The following is a 9,461-nucleotide window of genomic DNA, read 5'->3' as shown; positions in this document are numbered from 1 at the left end:
TTAATCGACGTATCGTTAGCGTATTACTCGACTGTCGCGGCTGGTCGGCGTCCACGACGATATCGAATGGACTCCTAGTTTCTGAACACGAGGGTCGATCGAACAAGTGGCCCCAGAACGCTTACCCTCTATTGATGTAGTCCTTTGACATTTTGAAACGAGTCTACTTGCCCCCAGTGATTCGTCAGGGTCTTCTATTCACTGTGAAAGAAGGTTTCTTGGTCAACAGTGAATCTAGAATGACTTGAATAGCTAGATACAGCCAGTATAGTAGTGTATACTCGGTGGGAGGAATTGTTGAGGTACTAGAGGCATACTCGAGTGGTATACGTATGCGATACCCTGCAGTGTACAAAGTGCCAAATTACCCTATTCATTAGTGGACAGCACAGGTCTGACGTGCCTATCCAATTCGGGCATTCAAGTCTCATTGTGCTAGTTAGCTCCTACTCTATGACCTCGATATATTGTTTCCATATAGTGTACTCACTCCACTGCAACACTAAGTACTATAAACTTCTATACTAAACAGCTCTTCAAATCTAAGGTAGTTTTCAGACTGGTTCATGGCAATTAGAGGCCATCACGTCTTCGGATAAATCGTTATTAATGTCACGAGATAGCGATCCAAGGAAAAAGGCTTCCATTTTTTACATAAAATCTGATAGAAGAAGGTTATCTTCATGGTCAACTCGATTCCTTGAAACGACATGCTACTCAGTGGTGTTTCTGCGAGTGCAAAATAAACGAATTCGATGATACATGGTGGCAGATTATTTAAGGTCGAGCGAGATCAGAAATAGAACATTCCGGTGCTGTTGACACTGCGGTATTATTCTACGAACATTCCAAATATGATTTTTCCTGTTTCACGTGACGCATCCAAGGCTCGCGTTCGCCTCGCCCTCGTAAGTTCAAGGAAGAACGCGCATTTTTGCATACGATATCGTCAAGGATGCTGTGCTCGACCGTAGACGAACGGAAATTAAAATTTATTATCCTTCTTGTATTTACGAGCCCGTGGACCAAGATCCTCCTAGCTGAGGATCATTTGTTGATTCTTGAACGCGACTCCGTGCACTATATTGTTATGCGCCGGATGCCAGACTAACGATAACGATAGGAATAATAAACAGCAATAACATTGACAGTAACGGTAACAATAATAACGGTTGATAACAATAAACTTTGTCGTTGTTTCTGTTCACCCCCTGTATTCACCCATTTTATTACGAAGATTTTAATTTAACCTTGGAAGTTAACTTAATGTTAAATGTTTGGATTGTAAACTTGCGTTCGGGGGATAGTGAATTTTTTTTTTCGTTTCGAAATTCACGAATGTATAGTTGGTTGGTCCAGCCGGTGCGTTAAACGCCTGAGAGGCGTTCCATTCCTATGATCCACACATGCTACATTCAAATTTACGCACGGAGTGTGGAAACTCAAGGAAACTCAAGGAATTTTGCAAGATTTGCGGAAGTATTATTATCGTTACATCAGGCCAAACCACTTACTATTTATCTCGAGCATTATTTAATGAATTCATGAATGTATGAATAATCAAGAAATAATTTTCTCCTGTTAGATAAAATAGAATTTATGTAATAGAGAGTTAATAAGGTGTCGAAGTAAGAATTTAGCACAATCAAAGCACATTTTATCAAAATACTCGACGAAGAAATTGTTTATGAATGCGTGTCACGATCCGTAAGAGAAAACCACGGGTTTTCAAATATATGTTCTATGTAAATTCCACAGTACCGTGGAATAAATGTTTCATGGAGAAACAAAGTGCATAATACGAGCTGCATGTTCGTCGGATGTATTCTGTTTCCCTTTGTCTTTTTACTGTCTTTTGTTACATCTTCACCGGCGTACAACTTTCTCTGGCAAAAGAAGTGGCAAAATTTATATGCATTTACATTCTGTGCATTAATTATGAAAGGCGGATCGATCGGTTCAGAAAAAGTATGCTCGATTTTCTCGATCGACGGTTCAGTTGTTCAACTATTTTGGTCTTTTTATTTCAATTTACGCTCTGATAGAGGAAAGAGGCGTGAAGCGTTCAGTTTAATCCTTGACGAGCTCGTCTATTCATTAGAACTAAAACAAAACGATGTATTTAATCAATTACACGTTTTCTATAAAATGTTTATTACATTAATCGTCTGGTTATCTCTATTAATGCATTTCATTTAATTTATCTGAGACATCGAACGCGTAAAAGATTGCAATTCTTTAATTTAAAGCAATGACTTTTAAAATGATTCTCATTTGACTTGGCCATCTTAATAATATGAATTTTCTTCGATAATCATTCAGGGTGTTGCACTTGGTACATTAAATTTTTATATAAAAACTATTTATAGCTCGTACAGTTAATAAATTACGACCTCGAGATTTATTCCAAAGATGTGCGTCCCGATAATAAAATCACACTGAAATATTTATTACTTCGAATTTTACATCCAACTTGATTCGATCATTAATTTACACGCGCGAAAGAATGTTTTCTCGCTTCGAGTACACGTCAATTCATTAGCACCGTTTCGAACGGCTCGAAAATTTCTCTGATAAGCTGCTGGCACACGTCAAGGTGGATCACGTACAGTGGCTCGTTAAATTGCTTTCATGGTTAACGGAGCAGGAAGTGGCCGGTTTGCATTGTTACAGTGTCTATAGTTGTTGCACGAATAACAAATGAATAGAAAGTCTTTCGTGCAGCGGAGCAAATAAATCTTGAATCCGTTCGTTCTGTTTTTTTTTTCCATTTTTTCCCACTTTTTTCTTGCTCGATCGAACGTCTTAATTCGTTGCTATACACAGTCTCCAGAAATTAAAAGATCTCTGCATTATTTTCTTTTCGCAAACGAGAAAATAGCACGGTTCAAGATCGATACCATTCTCATTAAACAGCTCGAGTTCAGAATTTTGATTTATAACGTCACTTGCTATCAAATAATTTTAAAAACGCGACAGGTTTGCAGTTGAATGCAAGCTGCCACAGAAACCCTTTCGAAATACGCAAATCCACAGGTACAAACACAGCTGTCGCGACCATAAGCAACCACCAACTTGGACCATAGTCGCGTTCACCGCAGAAGCGATATCCATTTACCCCTCGATTTCTAATGCATCTCGGTTGGCCTGTGGTTTTCCTCGTTTCTCGGGGACGGAAGAATTTCGCAAGAAATCGTTACGTAACGCGTTGCGAGTCTAGGATCGTTCCTTGACCCGAAAATTCTGAGTTTGACGACGTTTGAACATGTGTGAAGTAACACTTGGACTTAAAATTCTTTAATTTACCACTTTTTCGGCACGATTGGGGGTGTTTTATTCATTGAAAATGATGTTTAAAATCTTGAGAGGTTCGTAACAAAATTTCTGTAAATTATGCCATGAGCCATACAAGAACAAGAATGTTCTTAATGGTAGCAAGAGGTTAGAAAGGTTAAGAATTAGTACATATAACTCAAAGAATTCCGATTCGTTTCCTGGGAGCTGAATCCAAGGTGGGAAGCTTGAAAAGCCAATTGATTCGAACAATAAGATGACCTTTTGGGCGGTTCTCATACACCTTGGAGCACGCAGCGTGCAGGATCGACGCTGAAAAAGTGCATGAGTCAGGACAATTCAGAAAAGTCCTTTCCGTGTTGCTTTTGTCTCGTGTGAACTAATTTTATCCCAGGCTGAAGCCGAAGATCGATTTATATTATTAAAACTTTGATATGCCACGACTATAATTACAAAAGGGCGTTAAAATCGAAGAGGTACAGTTGGGATCTTTCCCTTGGGAGAGCCAAGTATTTCAGAGTCCCTAGATCCAAATCACCAACGCTCTAAGACACACTTTAATCTCGAAAACAGTGAAGAAGTCGCACGAGTATCCAATAAACTCTGCTGTTTATGTCCCAACGGTTTATGGGGGGCCTCGGTTTACAGTCGAAGATACAATTCTGTTTTTCTTTTGGTAAAAAAAGTTTCGAAAGATTCTCGAAAGGAAGTAGTCATCGTCCCCCCCTTCGACGAAACCAGCAATCACGTGGAACGGTTGGTTTATCCGCGAATCGGTCGTGTACCGGGTGACCGTTAGCACGGAGACACGGGGAACGGTACCGTGAAACGGGGGTCTGGTCGTCGCTCGTAATAAAATTCGCACGGCCGAGTCTAATGCGATTCAGAAATTTGATTACCGTTGCGAGCGGTCACGGTAACGCATTCTCGAGCGACACCTTGGCCTTGAGGTGGCACGAAGAAAAAGAAACCGTTTGACACCGTAAGAATGCGAAGAAAGAACGACAGAACTTGACCCTGAAACCATCCGCGGAAAGTGTGAAGCTTGTGTTTGCGACGAGCACCGTGGTGGACAAAGAAACGACCGCCCGATTCTAGCTGGAACAAAGCGCATACACGCGACCGCAGCTGCAGTTTGCAGGTGCCTTGTTGCATTTATGGAAAACGCGAGGTCGTAGGAAGATGGACTTTGTTGCGTTCCTCAACTTTGCCCTCTGCCTTCTTTCTGCACACTGAACGGAACAGGACGTACTACCCACACTGAGCGCGTGACGCATACTGAGTGACACATCGCCTTTGAGGAGGCACACTGCAATTGCACTTTACGGATGCACTAGGGTATATATAAAAAAAGTGAGGTCGTAGGTAGTTGAAGACTGATGTGCCACTCGACTTTTGTATCCACAATTTTTTTGTAGCCTCAACGGAACAAGACGAATGACCCACCTCAATTGGGCGCCATGCCCCAAATGACATATTGACTTTAAGAGTAAATAGGGCACATTACTCTTACTCTTTGCAGTTGTACTATTGTATCCACGATAAAACTGAGGTCCTAGGAAGATAGTCCTTATTGAAAAGTTCAACTTTTGCCTGCAGCATTTTTCTATATCTTTAATGGAGCAGGAAGAAGGGGCACCGATCTCTGGGCTTTTCGAGGGATAATTCAAACGGAACAACACCCATCCAGCGAAATACTAAGACTTGGGCCTGCAATCGTGTTAGGAGAAAGTATAAGGAAAGAATAACGAGTACCGAGAAAACCTCCTGGACCTGGCTTCCCCGCGCCAGGAAGTCCGACCTTTAAAAACTCATCGATTTCTAAACCTCTAGCACTGTACTCCGCGTCCTGCTCGAACCGTGAGAGAAACAGATTTACGGATTAAAGAAGTAACCCGAGCGAGGTTGTGTCGGTGGACACGTACGAGAATAAAGTAGATCCCCTTCTCCCATAAAGGGACCTGGTATTACGAACCTGCTCGCTTCTCTCGATGGCAGTGACCTGTTATAGGGGGTCTCTCACGGAGCCTCGCTGCCTTTATGCTCACGTGCGAGAGTACTCGGTTAAATGCCAGCCCTCGCGATGTTGGGAAATTCGTGCTTCGATATATCGTTAGGCGAATACCACTCGCGTGAAAATTCTGTGGGATACCTGACGGTGGCTCGATGCTACTAAATCACGAACGCTCAATTTTAGACATTCAAGACTATTATTATTTAAATGATAATGAAGGAAATTTCGCACTTCTTACAAGTCCGATCTAAGAGATCTACAGGCGATTCGACCTTCTCTGGAACTCAAACGTTCGTTTATTGGCTTGCTTACTTACTTATTTTGTTTTTGTTTTTGCTTCTGTCACTGTTACTGTTACTGTTACGATCGATAGAATTATCGTAATCTTGGTCAAGCTACAGGGAAGAATATTATTGCGAATGTTTATTACAACCACCTACTGTACTCAGCAGGCAAAGTAGATACTGCGCTTACTGACTGAGTTACTGACCCAACGGAAACAGTCCTGAATAAATTGAATTTGAATTAGACAGAATCACTAATGAATTCTAATGAAGAAGAGGTATTATTAATTCCAGGGGTTTAGAAGTTTATTGACTTGAAACGAATCTGTTTTCGCTGGATCGCGGTGAGTCACAGGTTGGAAAAGATTGAAGGAAGGGAACGCGAACGACGGTGTGGTCGAACTGCACGTCGTCCAGGCCTGCTTTCGCATGAGTTTCATGCGTTGACCGCCGCCATCGATAGTCACGTCGGTGTGTTGCAAGCTACGACCCGCTGCCTATCTAAAGGCAGAGCTACGTGACGGAAAAGCGGATACTCCATGTCGGAAGTTCCGTTGCTCCCGATGCGCGTACGAGAAAGAATTTTTCTAGTTTCTCCTTCGGCATTCGCACCGGTTATGAATCCACGCCGCGTACCCACGCATTCGTTATCCGACCATGCTGGATTCTGTGGATGCTTTCGTTCCTATCAGATAGCAAAATACCGCTCTGGCGCGCGCGTGCTGTTTCGGTTCTCGGGTTATTGTAAATATCCTAGCGTGAAAGTGACCGCAGGAATGCTGAATGCACTCTGAATAATTATTCGCGATTGAAGTAATGGCAACGTCGGCTAGGAATCAAAATAAAAGACGTGTATTCGGCGCTCGTCGAATAAAAACTGTTCGAATCGCGGATAAATTGCTCCAAGTTCGTTCTATTGGGCACCTGTTATTCGAATAAAATTTTGACCTAAGAAATTTAATCGAAACTGCCCACTGTTGGAGGAAACATAACTATTTTTGTAAACATAGTGACTTCAAGGAACAGTTGGTTTAAATGGCGGATTCTTGATGGCGAATCGTGAGTCTGTAGCGTCAAACGACTTCGTACATGCTAATGGGTAGTCTTAATTACTGAAAGGAATATCGTACGGCACGACACCCGTTAGATTGGCAAAGCAAGAGGGTTTCGAGTCGGCCGCATTAGTAAAAGTGAACCGCTACGCCACCAACACACCTCATCTCTTCTCCTAGCGCTGCCGCCTCCCGTTATTCTGATCGACTGGAGACTTTAATGCGCGCATGTGCCATCGGACATGTCCAGCCTACCATGCGAAATCCCCTGCGGAACGTGTTTTCGGCTAATCGACGGTGCCCGACGAACCAAGAAACATTTATATGTTAATTGCGCGTACAAAAAGAATTGCAAATCCTAAACGCCAAGTAGGAAGTTATTAAGGACCATCGAAGTACCGTGGAACAGGAATTTCTCGACTTTACGTCGCACTTAGCGTCGTACTATCTAAATTAAATAGTCTTTAAAGTGGAAATTAGTGCAACGCGATGCTATCAATTTCAGATAAACGTGTAAATAAATAGTAAAATGATTACGGAGATTTTGATACCGTGTAACTTATGGGTTTCGTATGGTTTGGGGTTTCAGGTTGTCTTGGATTTTATGTGCTGCACCCTATCATATTTTCGATTCGTTAATCTCGTAATAAATTTTTATTCCTTTCCTTCTTGCATAATTCCACGTTGGGGGACGAAATAAATAATTTTTATTTGACGATTTCAAATAATTTTGCAAAATATTTACTTTGTCGCAAAGAAGAACTAATAGGAGAAGATTGTGCATCGATAGGCTAATACAGATTCAAATGCAAATTCATAACGTTAAATGGGAAGTTAATTGAAGAAAATTGACACACTCAGCGTTGTCTTATCTAAACTAAACAGTATTTAAAGCTAAAATTAATAGATTGCGACGCCATGTAATTTAGTAGATAAACGAATAATCGATAAAATAATTACCACGACTCTGATATAAGTATGATTTACGAGTCTTTAAAAGTCAGTATTGACATTCTAAATAGTTAAAGAGTTATTCGAGATCGTAGAACCTAAGAATCTTGAGGCAATCTCTCCGAAAGAATTTTCGACGCACCCCTAATTTCATTGGCTATCAGACTTTCTCGTCGCTGATCAAACAGTCCCTGGAGCGGAGAAGAGTCTCTGAACTCGAAAGAAAGTACGAACTGTCCGAACAAAACGCCAAATACTTGGCAGTGGACATCCGTGCTTAACAGACTCGGAAGATTCGCTGATATTTACGGGCGTCGCACAGCCCGCGGCTTATTTGCATAGAACTTTCGAATTGTTGGCACGACCCGGCCGTAGAAAGCAGTTAAAATCGTCAAGAAGCTTTCGAGTCGATTGATCTACGGCCGTTGCACGTGCCTTCGAGAGTGCTCTGACGGAATTCTGGAAAAGTATGGATCCAAAATAGTAAACGAACGTCATCGACCGATAAAGTTACTTGCAAACTGACGAAAGAACTAAGTTAATCAAAAAATAGGCTGATCGATCCCGACGTTGGACTTTTGATTTTCCTTTTCGGGACCAATGTAGATCACGGACAAGAAACGATACTTTCTTTACTTTTTATCAAAGTACCGTGATTCCAGTTGCTGAAGAAGAGGTTAAATTCCATCGACAGGATTCTCCGCGTATCTCGTGTTTTTTCTCCGAACACGTTTAAGCGTAAAAGAAGGAACAAGACGTACCGCTGACTCACTGCTCTGAGTCTAATTAGGGTAATACGTATAATATATTTCGTTAGATTTTATTATTTGTTACAGGTATTTATATTTTATATACCGAATCAGCTGTTTGAAAAATGCAATTAGCAGGAAATCTATTTTTGATTCGAACGAACTAGATCTTCGTAATGAGGCTGGTTTGGGTAATGAAGGCTAATGTCTAAGAAAATATTAGAGATTATAGAATCGGGAATTGAAAGTTCGCGAGAGGGTCGTTGATCGCGTCCACGCGCATTCTTAGCAAATTCGAAACGGTACACGTTTTACGCCAGAAACGGCGTTCCGTCGAACGTAAACTTGTAGGCAAAAGATTGTCATGCATCGACGCTTAGAATATCTTGACCGATATTCTTCCTAGTCACGGGAAGGCTTTTTATCGTCGGCTTAAAGTGGCTTAAACTAACCTCGAACCGTTCGAACGGTATCCAAAAAGGTGTCGGTATTCTTGTACGAACGGACTCTAACTAATCGCTTCTAAATGCTGACGCGCCAAAGCAGTGTTTCTCAAGCTCCGCCTGCCCCTTAATAACGATTTTAAATCGAACAATTTTCCTCCAAATTTAAATATTTCAAAGTATACTTTTCATACATCATACTAAGATGCATCCAGAATTTAATAATTTTGTAACTCTCGATCGATCCGGTACTTTTTCAATAAAAATTGATCTGGAATGTTGGCGGATAGAGTTTGACTTTAAATTCAGGGATTCTTGGCTAGCGTTCCTTTTTAATTCAGAGTCGATGTTGTTGGTTATTTTTTTGTAAACAACGGTTCGCGGAAAAAGGAAACGAACAAGCGCCCCGGCGTCGTTAACCCGGAAAAAGAGAAAGAAGATTGCCAAGTGTTTTGAAAGCTTTCCCCGCCGCCGCGAGACCGGTACTTCTCCTTTACCGGAAACACGAAGTGGAATTTCTTTGCGGCTCCGAACCGCCCGGTAAAAGTCTGTCGCCGATCTCGCTGTTATTTATTATTTATCCGTCCGCAGCCACTGAATACGGAAATTACATCATCAACACCGACGTCGCGGCCAAACGAAGAGAATTCTATTATAGAAACTCATTAATCAGC

The sequence above is a fragment of the Colletes gigas genome, unplaced genomic scaffold, assembly GCF_013123115.1.
Source record: "Colletes gigas isolate AHSC1104 unplaced genomic scaffold, ASM1312311v1 Colletes_gigas_Sc00007, whole genome shotgun sequence".
Lineage (NCBI taxonomy): Eukaryota > Metazoa > Arthropoda > Insecta > Hymenoptera > Colletidae > Colletes > Colletes gigas.
The sequence above is the reverse complement of the archived record's forward strand: the minus strand, read 5'-3'. Positions refer to the sequence as shown.